The sequence below is a fragment of the Mesoplodon mirus genome (genome assembly GCF_964341445.2).
Source record: "Mesoplodon mirus genome assembly, chromosome: 18".
In the NCBI taxonomy this organism is placed as follows: domain Eukaryota; kingdom Metazoa; phylum Chordata; class Mammalia; order Artiodactyla; family Ziphiidae; genus Mesoplodon; species Mesoplodon mirus.
In genome coordinates, this window is record NC_138994.1 from 65,762,281 (window position 1) to 65,780,460 (window position 18,180).

Below are 18,180 nucleotides of genomic sequence, written 5' to 3' on the forward strand. Positions count from 1 at the left end.
ATATATATTTATATATAGGTATATATTTATTTTATATATATGAAATGATGGTTTTTAGGCACTGGACATTAAGCAATGCAGGACAGAGATTCCTTTAAAAATAGCAAACAATAAAAGTAAGCACAGTTGTCACTGTTTACTATCTATAGATATCTTCCAGGCAACAGTGCAGGGAGGTGGAAACCAGGTTGAACCCAGGCATCTTCCTGAACTGAGGAGAGAGAGCTGGGTGTCCAAGGAGATAAAGGTGCCTAGAATTTGTAAGGCAAATCCCTTGAGAGACAATATCTATACAGACCAGAAATGTTCAAAAGATCCCTCCCAAATTTTCAGCTGAGTACTGACCAGTACATGCATGTGAGGAAACCACATGAGGCTGTGGAAAGAACAACCTAAAGGAGAAGAGGTAACAATCAGTGGATTCACACATCCAAGAATAGTTTGTGTTCTCACCAGCCAGAGTGGAAAACCTTGTAAGTCATGGTCAATTAGGTAGAACATTCAGAAAAATGTTATCTCTGTCACGGAGAAAAATTAGCCCTGGATAAAAGGCTGCTCCAATCCTACCCCAGAAAGCTTAAAAGCAAGCCTCAAAAGTATCAAACTACTTTAAGTAAGTAATGTAACTGCTTCCCAGAACAAAGCTAAAGAATACTTATTAGAATATAAAAACATCCAGTACCCAACAATTTGACAATGTCTGATACAATAAAAAATTACCAGGCATGCAAAGAAGAAAGAAAACACTACCCATACTAAGGAGAAAAAATAATCAATAGAAACAGACTCAGAAAAGGCAAAGATGATATAGTTAGTAGACAATGACATTAAAACAGTTATTATTACTATATTCCATATATTCAAGATGGTAGAAGTAAGATGAACCATGTGGAGATATGGAAGACATTTCTCAAAAACCCGATTGAACTTCTGGTGTTGGAAATTATGATGTCTGAGATTAAAAGCATACTGTATGGGCTTAATAACAGATTATACACTGCAAAAGAAAATATTAGTGAACTTGAAGATATAACAATAGAAACTATCCAAAATAAAATACAAAGAAAGACAAAAAAAAAAAAAAAAAAAAAACCCAGAGCTTTAGTAAGTTGTGGGACAACTCCAAGAGGGCTAATAATTAGTTGAAGGGAAGAGAGAGAGGGATAAATAGAAAAAATATTTGAAGAAAAAAAATGGGAAGAAATTTTTCCAAATGTGATGATCACTATAAAACCCACAGATTCAAGAAGCTTAATGAACCCAAAGCACAAGAAATACAAAGAAAAATAAGTCAAGTTATGTCATAATCAAAATATTAAAAAGAGTAATAAAGAGAAGATCATAAAAGCAGCTGGAGGGCAGGGGGGGAAGCACATGACATACAAAGGAATATAGATAAGAATAGTAACAGACTTCTCTTCAGGAACAATGTAAGCCAGAATACAGTGGAACAACATCTTTAAAACATGGAAAGAAAAACAAAAATAAAAAACTGCCAACTTAGAATTCCAAACCCAGTGAAAGTACCCTTCAGAAACAAATGTAAAATAAAGATTTTTTTAAGACTCACCAAAGATAAAAGGTTAATCACCAGAAGACTGATTAAAATAAAAGTAATAAGAATGTAATATGAGATGTATAATTTAGACAGAAGTAAAATATAAATATATAGCAAAAAGAGCACAAACACCAAGAGAAGGGGAATAGAATTATGCTGTTGTAAGATTTTTATACTATTTGTGAAGTGGTCTAATGTTACTCAAAAGTAGTCTATGAGAAGTTAAAGATGTATGCTATAAACTCTAAAGCATCACACAGAAGAAGGACATAGCTAATGAACCAATAAAATGGAATTTTTAAAATACTGAATTAATCTGAGAGAAGGCAGCAGACTGGGAAAAGGGAACAAAATATAGATGGTACAAATACAAAGCTAATAGCAAGATGGTATATTTAAAGCAAACCATAACAATTGTGAATCATATTAATGTTAGTCTTCTTTACAGAAACACTTGAAGCTAGAAAACAAAGAAGCAATGTCTTCAAAATTCAAATGAATGACCTTCCACATAGAATTCTACACACACACTACTAATCACACAAGAGGGTAGAGTAAAAATGTTTTCGGTCATGAAATAATCTCAAGAAACTTAACTGTCTGGTTGGCAGCCATACACTTCCTCAGCCAGCTTCACCACGAAAGCACTGCCCACCTCCACCCCACCTTGCTTGGCAGTTCAGGCACCCTATCTCAACTTAATGCAACCATATTCACTGGGTATACCAAACCTACCAGGTGCAGTCCTGAGCACCAGGAATCATAGATAGCTAAGTCACTGTCCACATCCTTAAGGCGGAGAGCAGATGTATACATAAACATTTCTAGACACAGCAGATGACAGTCAGAGATAAAACAGAGCAATGGGAATCTCCTGTGGGGAGATGTGCCATGGAGCAACTAACTGTGTCTGGAGCATTTGGGAAAGCTTCTTGGAAAGCGTAGGACTGTATCACATCTAAGATCATCCGTCTGGCATCCCCAAAGACCTCTACACGATCTGTCTATGCTCTACCTCCCAACAACCAACTGATACGCTACTCCACCGGGCACAGGGCCTCCATCCGACCTGACTCCCTTTCCTCCTCCAAGACTCCCTCTGCTTATATCTGCCAGCTCCCATAACACCCTGACATGTATGTCAGACTCACTGGACCCTAGAGTCTTTGTCGTTGGTCTTCTCCATCACTGAAAGCCCTTCTTTCTATTGATCTAAATCCTGCTCCACCCTTTCAGGGAATACTGGGGCGTTTCATTTCCTCCAAGCACTCCTCCGCCCCCTCTTTTGTAAGCATGATGCATTTATCTGGGAAGGCAAATGACCTCCAAGTGCCTACTGCCTCTGTTCCCCAAGCCCCCTGTAGCAGACAACCCTCCCTCGCTGGTCTCCAGCCAGCACACCTCCCACTGCACCCTAATGCAGCTTCCCATGGTGCCCAATCAGGCACGGCCCCCAGACTGGAGTAGGCAGGTGAGTCAAAACTGTTCGCCACACCAGAGTTAAAAGCTGTACCATTTGCATTTAATCATGAAAGTAAGTCATAACAACAAATGCTTGAGCACCAACTATGTACGAGGCCATGAAAGACAGCAGAGAGGGACAAGGTGCTGCCCTGCTTTCCAGAGCTCTTGGTCTAAGCTGGGCAGGTGAACCTATGAGGTGTTGTCTTGTATCATTGGTAGATTGTCAGTATTTTGAGAGCAAGATCCATTGCATCTATCTCTGTATTCTCTCTCACCGTACGAGCAGAGAACTTAGCACTTAGTCTCAATAAATACCAAGATGGCATCATCCGCAAAAAGAAAATAATCAGAGCCCAATGCTACATTTCTGAGCACCTGGGCCGAGGCCTTGCCTCACTATCAGGGAGCCCCACCGGCAGTTCTGACACCCAGGCCCAGATCCACTCGCCTCTCCTCGATGAGTTACAGAGCTAGGCTTTCTTTCTTACCTGTATCAGGCCTTTATATCTCGTTCTGACAGCCCAGGTCAAGGTAAATGACACTGAGATTACGTGTCCTACATGGGGCTGATCGAAGTAGCTCGTTACCTCCTGGGGATCTAGAGGTCCCAGGTCATGGGGGAACTGCCAAACCCCATCATTTTAGAAAAGAAGTCTTTCCTTAGCATTGCTTTGTTTGCCTGACCTGAGCCGGATGCTCCATGTCCACCTACTTGGCGGAAAAGAAATGAGCCAAGAGCTCCAAATGGCAGGAACTGAGTGAGTTGAAAACCAAACACCTTCATGTTGACAAAAAAGCAGTCATTCCTTTCCTCCATTAACAGAGCTAAAGAAAAGCCTTTTACATTTGTCTATGGTTAAATTTCCTGATATCTGAATTATAAGTGTAATCTTATCTCATGCCCGATGCTTACTCGTATCCCTGTAAACACACCAATTGCACACCTGGATACAGCACTTGGGAAAAGAAACATGTTCCAATCTCTTATCTCGGCTGATTCTCCAACCTACAGAGTAAGACAGGCAAAGAAGGGATTATTATTTACAATCATGTATGAAGGTCAAAGTCAACAGGAACAACAAAGAACAGTGCCCTCTGGTTTGATAGGACCAGACTACACCCACCTGGTGAGGGAGCATACCTCCTCACCGTCCCGTGCCTGCCAAATCTCACCTGGGCTTTTACAGAGCTCCACCAGGACCTCGGCCTAGGGCCGTGAAGGCAACTTGGACTGAGCAACCTGAGGACACACCTTGGAGGCAAAGCTGCTGACTGTACGTGTTGGTAACTGGTGGGCGGCACTGCCTGCATTTAAGAACGTTTGCAGTCAAGTGTTCAGAGGCACTTAGACCTTGTCTAGAGGCGGCAAAAAGCCTGGGGTCAGGCTCCAGATCTGCCACTTACTGGCTTTGTGGACTCAAGCAAGCGACTTTACTGCTCCTTACCAATACTGCATCATAAAATGAGAATAAGAGGGGCAGAAATGACCCAGGTTTGTTGTTGAGTGTGAATGAGGCAACACGTGTAAAACACGTGAGCCAGGGTCTGCGTGGAGCTCACACACATGGATGCTGGCTCAGATGCTGGCTCAGCTTACACTTGTGTCTGTGTTACATGCTTCCCTGGCCTGGCTGAGCCCCAAGAACATCACAGAGCCTGGCACGGAGCAGTTGCTAACAACTCACTATAGGAGCCCTGGGCCAGCGGCCCAGCTCCCCACCCACCCTGCAGGTCTGCATACCCACAGTGCAGGCATCTCTCCTAGGCAGTGGGGGGTGGCGGGGGCTGGCCCGAAGTCAGCGGCAGCTCCACACCGAGGGAGACAGCTGCCCCATCCACAGCGGCTCCTACACCTCCTGGACTGCCCAGCAATGTCTGTCTACTGCCCATAATAGAACAGAACACTCAGGAGATAAAACAGGGTCCAAGTCCCAGGCTCCGCGTCACCCCCTCCCTCCACTGTGCCTGCAAAGGAGCCGATGTCTGTGGGTCGGGGGCAGGAAGAGGCGGCATTCAGCTCACCAGACGTTTCTTCCCACTATGAAAACCACTCTTTGGGATGAACAACCCTAATTCGCAGTCACCTTTTTTCCAGTGAATGTAATGAGACCATAGGAACATAAATCATTTCGTTCTGAATAAATTCATGAATCAAAGTTTAAAAATAAAAAAAAAAGAAATTTAACTCTCAAGCGCCCTTTCTCAACAAACGACTGGAAAATATACCCTACAAAATGAGAAAGTAGCCCAAGGAAAAGGACCCAGGAAACAGAAGAGCCAACACAAGAGGGGGACGAAGTTTCCAGAATGAAGGTAAAGAGACGTCCCAGGACGTTAGTTGGTCATCAAGCCCAGAAACCTACCAAGGTTGGCACGAGAAGTTAGAAAGTTCCAACATGGGTGACTCCAAGAAAAAAATAGAATTGATAGACTATCAACTGAGAAGTGGCATGCAACTCCAGTAGAGCATATTAGAATGAATTAATGACCAATAACGTGCAAAACAGGCGAATCAAAAAATAAGGCAATGATTAATGTTGGGGAAAACAAACCCTTATTCAAAAGAGTAACATGTAATTGTGTATTTCTTTGATAAAAAATATACATTTTAATTTTTAAAATATATTTACCAAGGAGCAGAGTCTGCTCAGAAGCCCGATTTCTTTTCTTTTTTTAAAACACTTGATTTTTTAAAAATTGTATATCATATTTCACTTGCTGACAATGGAAAAAAATGTCTAGATTTGTGTATACTAACCTCCCTCACTTATACATATACACACGCTTCTTCTACCCCCACCTTCCCAATATTACAATTTTGGGAAATCCAGAATTCAGTGGTAATAATATTATGACCATGCAAATGTTGCCACAGCTGTAGCTCAAGAGAAGAGGAGTTGGAAAAGCTGTGCACAGAAAGTCAGTTGGTAAAATAATACCTAAAACTGAAAAAAATCAATATTTTTTCGGCATATTTAGAAATATGGAGATAAAATTCAGATGAGTCAACTAAGAGTTGAAGGTCTCTGCTCCGGGGGAGCATAGCTCAATGTTAGGAAGCAGGACTCCTGCAATCCTATTTTATTTTTTTATAATATGAGTCTGCTTTTCTTTAACAATAATTTTAATTAAAATTTAAAAAAAAATTATAATCACCAATGTGCTTAGGCTTTCCAGCTAACATTTTTTTTAGAAAAAATATCTTGAAATTAAAATAAAGATCGATTTGCAAATCAAATAAGGTATTCTGTCAAATTGAAAAAACAAATAATGCAATATATATTTAAAACTTGGACAAATTACAATCCAGGAATTCAAAACTCTAACCCCACACCATTTGGTCGAGGGAGATTGGCACATGACATTTAACTTTTTTTTTCAGTTTCCTGTTTATCAAAAATTAGACTTGAATAAGTAAAATCCAGATGTTGGGGCAATTAATTTAAAAACTAGTGAAAGTATTACACGCTAGCAGTGCCGTCATATGTTTTGTGAGTCGTACTATTAATAGTAGGATGTAATAAAAAGAAGACTGGAATCTAGGATTTTAATCCTAGATCTGCCACTCAAACATCATTTAATAATGAACTAGTCAATTCCCTTCTCTGTGCTTCACTTTCCGTCTGTAAAATGAGGGACTCTTAACTGGGTCATCTCTCAAGTTTCTTTCAGGTCTTACGAGAATACAAAAGATACATTAGGAACATGACAAGACTTTCCTCTTTCTCTACTCATACACCTCTTAGATTGATTTATATAATTATATGCAGGCATTTGAAAACTCTAGTCTTCAAGGATCTGACCATCGATCACAGCAAGAAATGCAGTAGTCTTATTTAAACTAAATCTTAAACATCATCAGCCCCCACGAATTAAGGGTGTGGTGTCAAGAATAATCCAATAAAATTACCATACGACCCAGCAATCCCACTACTGGGCATACACCCTGAGAAAACCATAATTCAAAAAGAGTCATGTACCACAATGTTCATTGCAGCTCTATTTACAATAGCCAGGACATGGAAGCAACCTAAGGGTCCATCAACAGATGAATGGATAAAGAAAATGTGGCACATATATACAATGGAATATTACTCAGCCATTAAAAGAAACAAAATTGAGTTATTTGTAGTGAGGTGGATGGACCTAGAGACTGTCATACAGAGTGAAGTAAGTCAGAAAGAGAAAAACAAATACCATATGCTAACACATATATATGGAATCTAAATAAATAAATAAATAAATAAATAAATAAATAAATAAATAAATAAATGGTACTGAAGAACCTACGGGCAGGACAGGAATAAAGATGCAGACATAGAGAATGGACTTGAGGACATGAGGAGGGGGAAGGGTAAGCTGGGACAAAGTGAGAGAGAGGCATGGACATATATACACTACCAAACGTAAAATAGCTAGCTAGTGGGAAGCAGCCATATAGCACAGGGAGGTCAGCTCGGTGCTTTGTGACCACCTAGAGGGGTGGGATAGGGAGGGTGGGAGGGAGGGAGATGCAAGAGGGAGGAGATATGGGGATATATGTATATGTATAGCTGATGCACTTTGTTATAAAGCAGAAACTAATACACCATTGTAAAGCAATTATACTCCAATAAGGATGTTTAAAAAACAAAAAAGAATAATCCAAAGCACTTCCACTTAGCTTTAAGATCCATTACATATTTTTGGTTTACAGCAAACTCAAATTAACATTTTGGTTTATTCGGGCTGATTTTAAGTTTGTTGACCTAATTACATACTCAACAATCTAGTCTAAAATACGCCTGGCTTGATAGAAGAGACACTGTCTTTGAATTCGACATAGTCCTTTAATTTCTAAAGGCTGGTTCACACAGAGACCTAGTTGACATGGTAATAAAAGAGACTTTTGTAGTGTGTGTCCTGCTCACAAGTTCCTCTTCCCTGAGAACAGTTCTCCACTCTGATTCTCCAAGCCACATTTTAGTTACATAACCACTGTTCAGGACTCGATTGGCAGTGGCCGAGCACCAGAGCCAAAATGAGCCAATCAGAGCTCTGTAACTTGAGAGAGTGAAATCTCAATGTGGGTTTGGGTTCAGTTATATGAAAACTACATAAACTTGAGAACTGGGGCACAGCCATTGTCGTATGAGTAGAAGTAGCTGAGATAGTTGATTTGCAAAGGCAGACCAAAAAGAAAAAAGAAAAAGAAAAGAATTTGCAGAAAGAAATGAAAGCAAAATATAGATAAAGCCTGTTTTCTGGGCTTCCCTTGGCCTTCTTAATCCCTTTTGAGTCACAGCTGCATTCCTGTCACTGGATCCCAGGTCATTATATTAAATTCTTCCTTCTTGCTTAGACTAACTAGAACCAATTTCTATCATTAGCAGCAAAAGAAATTTGCTACTGTTAAATTAACTTTTTCAACCGAATTGAAAATTGTAATGAGGAAATCTTTTGGATTACTTTTTTTTTCTTTTTTCTGAATTAACCTGTCATTTGCTGAGACACAAAGTGGCTTGGTATCACAGAGCCCCAGATTATTAAAAGACGATTGTGCATTTAGAAATTTTGTCTTATTTTCCATGCTGGTCTCTATTCTATAAAGTTTAAGCTTTAGTGTATAACTAAGATGATATACTGCACTTATCAGGTTAACAGAGGGTCATAACAGTGGAACTTTTTATTGGAATGTCCAACTGCATTCCTGAATCAGTCACTGGTGAATCCATAATAATTACTTATTTTCTGAAAGCAATGGCAAAATGTTCCTACTAACAGATGAATAAAATAGCCACTGGAGCCCCTTGGCTGCTATTTGTTGACTACTTCCAGATAGCTGCAAAGCACATGCCCCCTTCTGCGAAAATTGAAACTCCAAAACCCTTCAGATAAAGGGGAACAGATGCTATAATGCAAAGTGCACCAAAATGAGTGTCAGCTGATGTGAGTCCAAGGCTTTACAACTGTTTTCGCCTCTGTGGATCTTAGACTCTTCATCTCATTTGGAATAGAAAAAATCCAACATGAAACCCATAGGCCAAATGAAGCCCAATAGACCACCTGCTAATGCCTCCCTTTCTTGGAGGGAAACTTTGTTTTTTTCTTCCAAGAAATGTTAAACTTTTTGTGCCTCTGTTTCCTCATCTGCATGATGGGGGTGCTAATTATACCTACCTCATAGAGTTGTTGTGAGGCAGCTATTACACACAAAGTGCTTAGAAGAGTGCTTGACAAATAGGAATGCTCAATTAATTATAGCTGCATATCAGTACTCAATCCCTGTTTTACGTAAACATGGACCCATAGGAGACATGATTGTTTAAGAAGTGGAAGGTAACCATAATAATAAGCTAAGAGAACACAATAGTCTTGAATGGGACCCAAGCAAGAGCTAAACAAATCAGACAATGGTAAGATAAAGTTAAAGACACTGAGATATTTGCTGTCATGTGGAAGACATTGTTGCTATTATTTTTTATTATCCTGAGGATATTTTTAACAGACTAACTAGTTATGGGTGTCCCACTGTTAGTATGTTTGACTGCTACCAATGATAAATTTCACAAGATTTGTTGGACAAGTTTGTAACAGTAATCAAAGCTGAATATATTTAATGATAGTATTTTGAGACATTCAAGTTCAATTCCACTAAAAGAATAATTAAATTGGACCAACTTAAAGGATTATTGAATAAGGAAGAATAGGGCTGACTAAAGCTTGCAGGTAGCACCTGACTCATTTTGGGGTCATGGCCAATATTGATGCTACAAGAAAACTTACCATTATAGCCTTTTCATGTCATGAGGAAAAACTGTTGAAAACATGTGGACAAAGGAAAAGAAAAGACATAGATATATCCTATTTGTCTGAGTTCTAATATTGCTTCCAAATCAGACATTGTGGGCTTCCATGTTTTCAGCTCTAGAAAATTCTGAGCCTAGAAAGCAACTATTTCTATGGTTACCCAGAAGCAGAAAACTACTGCTTAGAACAGATTGTGGTCTCTTCTGCACACCTGTCAAATAGCATCAGATCAGAGGAGATGCTGTTCATTTAGAAAAATACATGCCTTGTCTTGAAACTCACTGTGAATGTCCACCCCCACCCCACCTCAGGCCATAATCTGGAAGGATATGAAAAATTAGAAGTGAATTGCTCGACACAGTTAAGTGAGAAGAACTTTGAATCTCAGCAGGCAACCCAGGCAGGACGATAGGAAGGGATAAGCAGAAGACATGAGCCACAAGAAGGAAGGCCAGCCCACCACATCACCTCCATATAACAGCCAGTAGCAGGGAATTTTAGGACAATAAATCTAATGCTCATTTTTAAATTCCTGTCTTCATGATGCTATGCTGTAATCCCTTCAGTCTCCACAAAGCTTCAATAAAAAAGAAAAAGAAAGTAGAAACCAAGAACAGTATTTAGAAAGCGCATTGCAGCATTTTTTTTTCGGCAAAAATCCACAGGTGGGATTTTCCATAGGAATATCTTATTTGGATTTTAAAATAAACATTGACTCCAGAAGGTGAGGGGACTCGGGGGTACACACAACTGACAATTGGGTTACATATGAATGACCTACCCTTACACAATGGAGAAATACTTCTTCCACATGACAGCAAATATCTCAGTGTCTTTAACTTTATCTTACCATTGTCTGATTTGTTTAGCTCTTGCTTGGGTCCCATTCAGGACTATTGTGTTCTCTTAGCTTATTATTATGGTTACCTTCCACTTCTTAAACAATCATGTCTCCTATGGGTCCATGTTTATGTAAAACAGGGATTGAGTACTGATATGCAGCCAGAATAAAAGCAGTCCATACAAAATAGGGTTGGATTTCAAAGGAAAAAATCATTTAAGTTTTTTTCCTTCTGCATTCATTTCTCTCTGTATGTAACCAAAATGAAGTAACATTCCCACTTTATCAAGACCAAAAGTTAGGTACCAAGAAATTCATTTATTCCACAAATATTTATTGTCCTCAGTTGTATGACTGATACCGCTAGGAGGCAGGGCCATAAAGATAAATACAAAATGGGCACAATTTAATTAGGGAAAGAGAAATAAAAACAAAAGTGGAGGCCTGTGTGTATAGTACACTAAGAAAATGTAAGGAGGTTTAAAGGACTGTGGCTTGGGGAGATGCAAAAAGTCCAAAGAAGATGATAACTGTAACAAGTTTTGAAGAATTCATGGGAGCTCACCAAGCCAACAGGAGGGAAAGGGCATTGCCAGAAGGCGGGGGCAGGAACCTATGAGCTACCACCACTCCAACAGGAAACAACAGGAAGCTTGATATGTAGGGAAATCAACTGGCAGGAGAAAAGGGAAAGGCAGGCAGCGTTGGGATTCTGAAGGTCCTTACATGACTGAGATGTTCTGCCTTGAATCCATGAATGATGAAGATCCAGCTTAATAAAGACCAGAGTGATGAAGCTGATTGTTGCTTTAAAAGGGTGGGTTGGAAGGAAATAGAAATGGAATCTGGAACTCCAGAAGACCTGAACTATGATGATGACTGTAGGGGAGAAGGAACATTATACTCTTATTAGTGCCCAGGCCCAAATGGGATACCTCTGCTTTATTCCCTGAGCCTGGCTGCCTACGTGGACTGTTAAACTTGCCCAAGGGAGGAGGGGGAAAAAAATCACTTTTTCTTTTTTCCTGGACAATTCCCAAATGAGGAGCTCTATATCCAAGCAATTTTTTCTGCTTTCCTGCATTTTTTTAACATCTTTATTGGAGTATAATTGCTTTACAATGGTGTGTTAGTTTCTGCTTTATAACAAAGTGAATCAGTCATACATATATGTATATTCCCATATCTCCTCCCTGTTGCGTCTCCCTCCCTCCCACCCTCCCTATCCCCCCCCCCTTTAGGTGGTCACAGAGCACCGAGCTGATCTCCCTGTGCCATGCGGCTGCTTCCCACTAGCTAGCTATTTTATGTTTGGTAGTGTATATATGTCCATGCCACTCTCTCACTTTGTCCCAGCTTACCCTTCCCCCTCTCCATATCCTCAAGTCCATTCTCTAGTAGGTCTGTATCTTTATTCCCGTCTTCTTATCCCTAGGTTCTTCATGACCTTTTTTTTTTTCCTTAGATTCCATATAGTTCTACAGCCTCTTAGATTTCCATCCCAATTGCTAAGCAGAAAACTTTCTGTCCCCACTAAGATTTAGATGACTAAAGGGAGGACCCCAGGGCTTGGCCTGTTAATGGCAGTGAAGGTATGAAATCAACTCCAGTGTGAGGTTCTGAGCTCAGAAAGCAACACTAAGTTCACATCCCTGAGCTGAAGTGATCTGCAATCCTCACCACCCTCCTCAAACCACCACCACTGACGTCTATTGCCCCTGACAATCTCGGGAAAGCCAAGTTGTATTCCTACCATCTTTACACGCAATTCATCCAAATGAGCTTTTGCCAAATCCCAGTGGAGTGTAGAGATTCTTGTGAAGAATTTGTGAAATTTTGTTGTTTTTCTATCCAACATTCTCATTTTGTTTCTCTTCCTTCATTCGGACTTTGGGGGAGAGCTCAGCTTTCAGTTTGGTGGTGAGTTATCAGTTAAACACCTCGTCCCCAAAGGGCTGTCTTGGGCTCTTTTACGAATGACATTGGAAACAGTCTCAGTTGATTCAACAAGGTGGACAATGATGTCGTCAATGATGACTCATGTGCTATAGCTGGGCTGTAACTACACATGCTAACTTATTTAGGAGGAAAAGTTAGGTTTAAGTATTGGATAAAATACTTTTAATATGAAATTAGTTATGACTTGTTGGATGAAATTCAACTGATTATTTTCAAAGCCAACTAGCCTTTAAAATAAAATAACCATATTCTCTTTTTTAACATCTGTGTATGGATATCTCTTGTGTACTGCAGTTAGAGGAAACCTGAAAAGGATAGTACCGACCAATTCTTCCTCTATTTCTTTGGAATAAATATTAATATCTGTGAGTCGTCCTCATGCAATTTTAAAGAGTGCCAGAAAGACCAGAACAAACATCTGAAAGAATCCCCTAAAGGTGCAAATGAGGCCACTAAAAACCACAGAGGTTAAGTGACACCCAATGTCACACAGGAAGTATGTGTCAGAGCTTGAATTCTACCCAGATGTCCTGGCTTCTTTGTCCAAATCTTTTTAGCTACATTTCTTCTTTTTTTAGAAAAAATATGTATTTATGTATGTATGTATTTATTTATTTATTTATATGTCTTAGGTTTACAACAAAATTCAGAGGAAAGTACAGAGATGTCCTCTATACCCCCAGCTCTCACATGTGCAGAACCTGTCCCATTATCAGCATCACTTACCAGAGTGGTACATTTTTTACTAAAGATAAACCTACACTAACACATCATAGTCACCCAGAGTCGATTATTTACCTTAGCGTTCACTCTTGGTGTTATACATTCTATAGGTTTAGATGAATACATAATGCCATGTAGCCATCATTATAACATCATAAAGAGTATTTTCACAGCCCTAAAACTCCTCTGTGTTCTGCCTATTCATTCCTCCCCCAACCCCCACCCCTGGTAATGACTGACCTTTTAATTCTCTCCATAGCTTTGCCTTTTCCAGAATGTCATATAGTTGAAATCGTATCATATGTAGACTTTTCAGCTCGGCTTCTTTCACTTAGTAACATGCACTTAAGGTTCTTCCCTGTCTTTTCATGGCTTGATAGCTCATTTCTCTTTAGCGCTGAATAACATTCTGGAACTACACTCAGCAGTGGGCCAGACTATGCTTCCCTGATCAGACTGTGCTGCCGATTTGGTTCTGCAGACGGGCAGAGTTGCTGACTGAGGCTAGACTTGGTCTCTGCAGGTAGGGACTGGGTCTGCCAAGACCCCAGTGCTGGTTTTTGCAAGTCCCTCCCCCTTCTCTGTCGCAGATTCCCTGTGGTCAAGCCCCACAGTGTCCCTGCAATCCCCACGGGGTCTCCCAAGAAGTGACCCACAACACCTGGGGTGTGGAGTCTGGATGTCCCCTCGGGCTCTCTTTTCCCACTAGAGGAACCACAGGCTCAGGGATGGCCTCTCAGTGTGATGCTGAGGCGGCCTGGGGGAGGACAATGCCATCAGCCTGTAGCTACAATTCAATAACAAAACAACAAACAACCCAATTGAAAAATGAGCAGAAGACCTAAATAGACATTTTCTAGAGAAGATATATACAGATGGCCAATAGGCCAATAGGCACATGAAAATGTGCTCAACATCACTAATTATTAGAGAAATATAAATCAAAACTGCAGATATAAATATAAACCACACCTGTCAGAATGGCCATCATTAAAAAGTCTACAGATAACTAATGCTGGAGAGGGTGTGGAGAAAAGGGAATCCTTCTACACTGTTGGTAGGACTGTAAGTTGTTGCAGTCACTATGGAAAACACTATGGAGGTTCCTCAGAAAACTAAAAATAGAATTACCATATGATCCAGCAATCCTACTCCTGGGCATATATCCAGGCAAAACTATAATTCAAAAAGATACATGCACCCCTATGTTCACAGCAGCACTATTCACAATAGCCAAGACATGGAAACAACCTAAATGTCCATCGACAGATGAATGGATAAAGGTGTGGTATATATATACAATGGAATACTACTCAGCCATTAAAAAGAATGAAATTATGTCATTTGTAGCAACATGGATACAACTAGAGATTATCATACTAAGTGAAGTAAGTCAGAAAGACAAATACCATATGATATCACTTGTATGTGGAATCTAAAATATGGCGCCAATGAACCTATCTGCAAAACAGAAACAGACCCACAGACATAGAGAACAGACTGGTGGTTGCCAAGGGGGAGAGGGTTGGGGAGGGATGGAGTGGGAGGTTGAAGTTAGCAGATGTAAGCTATTATATATAGCATGGATAAACAAGGTCTTACTGTATAGCTCAGAGAACTGTATTCAATATCCTATGATAAACCGTAATGGAAAAGAATATTTTTAAAAAGTATATATATGTATAACTGAATCACTTTACTGTACAGCAGAAATTAACACAACTTTGTAAATCAACTATATTTCAATAAAAATAATAAATAAATAAAAATAATAAATAAATAAATAAGAATTGCCTGCCTTCATCCTCAGGCAAATCTAAGAAAATACAATTTCCCTGACAGGTTACCTTAGTCGACAATAAGACAAGATGTGGGACAAAGAACCACAGACTGAGGAGAATTGAGACCCAACAGGCTGAGTGCCCTTAGGCCTCTGAGCTGTTTATAAAGTTAGTGAACTGCACTAAGTGACCTTCAACTCTCCTTTCTCTGACATTCCCTGTCTTCTGAAAAAATATGGCTCATTTCATCCTGGCCAAATACAAAATGTCTGTACTTGGACCACATTCGCAGGAGTTGATGGCTCTGAATAAACTAGAGAATCCCTACCAGCAGAAAAATGTCATTTCTGGCTGTGGCAGCTTTGGTCTCTGAATTTTCCACAGCACCAGAGATAATGGCCCAGACAATTTTCCTTTTCTCTGCCTCTCATGTTTTTTGGCAATAAAAAGCCTACTGGAGACGGTAAATAATGTAAAAGCAGCAGAATCCCAATCCATCCCTGCAACACACTCCCACCACCATTTTAATCTACGAATCTGCCAAATCACACATCAACCAAAAGACACTTTGAGTTTATTACGAGATCCAGAGGATAGCTTCTTCACAAATGATTTCATTTTTCAGGCTTTCAATACAATGAGCTGAAGTGAGCCAGCCAACTCAGGTGAGTAGAGAAGGGATCCTTGAAATTTGTGGTGTCTGGGACATGCCCCACAGATAATCTAGCAAGTGCATCATGAAGCAAAAACAGTTTCTGTAAATTGAGAAGACAGGGTATGAAGAGGGGAAAGAAGGGAGATTGATGCAAACTATGAGAGGTCATGTGGGAAAAATTAGTCTATTTTCTCAGCTGCTGCCAAAAAATGTCACTTGTGTTATAAAGAAATGGAAAATGAGAGAACTCCATTATCATCCGAAAACCACTTGTCCGTTTCCTGCTCCATGTGAGAAGGAAAATTGGACCATAAACCCGATTTACACGGGGTTGTGGTCTTCTGGCGTCCTCTACTGTCAGAGAGGGAGACTGCAGTCGCCTGCACTGAGGAAGAAAATGACGCCAAGCCAGAATCTGGCCCTGGGCCTGAGAATCAATAAACTGTTAGATAATGAGAAGAGAGAAAAGAAGAAAGGAGTGTGAGAGGGAGAGAGTGGACAGGAAATTCTCAAGTTTCTTCCAAGGCTGGAATCAAGCTTGAGTCCATACCCAGAAGAGAGCACTGCTCTCCTGAGTCCCACAGAGCTGGGTGATTAAATGGGTGAAATGCCTAGAAATGCTTAACAGAGGGCAGCTCTTGACATCAGATAGGTGCTTGATGAATGAAAAAGGGGGGAAATGATGGGGGGGGAGAGAGAGAGAGAGAGAGAGAGAAAGATTGTAACTGACCAAAACTGGCTCCCTCCAGCTCATCATTGTAACAGAAATGTCTGACTCTGTCACTCATCTAAACATTTTTCGTAAATTATATCAATCCTCCAGATATTTTCAAAAGTCTTTATGTTTGAACTACTGACTAAGGTAACAAGAAGTACTATAATTTGAATTTTATGGAGCCTTATAAATTCTCAATTGTTCTATAAATTATTTGTTGTATTTGGGTCATTTAAATTCAGAAACCTTAGAACCCGGTGTGCCTGGATCAGGGAATTTCTAATTTAGGGGTGGATGGGAAATGTCTACTCCTCATAACTATAAGAGGTATTATTTGCCAGTTTGTTTCATTTTACCTAAAACTGTTTGTGTCACAATAGATCATAGGCCACCATTGATTGGCCAGGCACTACTGGTATCACCCCACTACCTGTGAAATAGAGGCTGCTAACTGATAAGTGAGAGGTGTTATAAGGCGGCTTTCACACTCCTCAGCAAATACTTGGTTCAGTGCCAGGAGGGTTGAGAGCTCTCTGACTGCCTTGACAATTACTAGAATGTAGCAGTTAGGTAAATGAGGCTGCCGTAACAAGTAAGCCCCTCCAATAAGCTCTTCTCTTGCTCATGTCACAGTCTCAAGGTGATGTCCCCACTCAGCAGCCAGTGTTCCACATGGTGATTCAGGGGCCCAGGTTTCTTCCATTTTGTGGCTCTGCCATTCTGCAGGGTCAAAGCAGCAGCATCCTTGTCCAGTCCTGGAAGAGACAAGACCAGAGATGGCCTCCAACCTTTGTGCTCAAGTCCCACTGGCTAGAGCTCAGGCATAAATCCACATCTAACTGCAGTGGTCCAGCCGCGTGTCCAAGAAGAACACAGACTTTGGTGAACAACCAAGTTCTAGGCTGTGGCTACCAGAAATTTGGAGGTCAATTTGTTCTCTCCCTTCTGGTAACTCATGCTATTTAAATCCCTCATTATTATAAATCCCTCATGTTAATCCATCACAACACTTCTAAATGCTAGCACTAACATTTACAAGTTGTCTCACTTTGGACAAACTACATAGTACCTCTAAGATACATATTTCCCTCATCTATAAAATAGTGATAATGAGATTACTTATAGATAGTACTTATATACTGTAGGGAATAAATGAGCTAGTGTATATAATGCATTCAGCATGGTGCTAGCTGTTAATGAGAATGACCACATTTATTATTTCCTTCTTCTGTTTTGACTATTTTTCCAAATCAAAGAACATCAATAAATCTCTATTTTCGTTATGTTCAAAGTATCATATGGAGTAGCTATTTTATCCCTGCCCACAATGAATTAAATCTGTTTTGCAGATGAGGCATAAAACTGGTAAAAAGTAAAGCCTTAAGAATATTTATACAGAATATTGAGCCAAAGATAGAAAAATTTCAATTAAAAAGCACGTGATTAATTCACAAATTAGTTGTGTGTACAATGAAATTTTCAGAAGGGAGAGTTAATGGAAGATCTTATGGGGGAGGAAAGATTTGAATTTGGTCTTCAAGAGTAGATTCTAGATCAGGATAATAGGTAAGACTGAGGACAGAAGGCACTACAGGAAACTAGAATGACCTAAAAAAAAAAGGCAAAGACCAAGAAAGCAAGGCCGTGGGGGAGGGGGAGGGGCGCAAGGAAAAGTTGATAGACAAGATGATACAA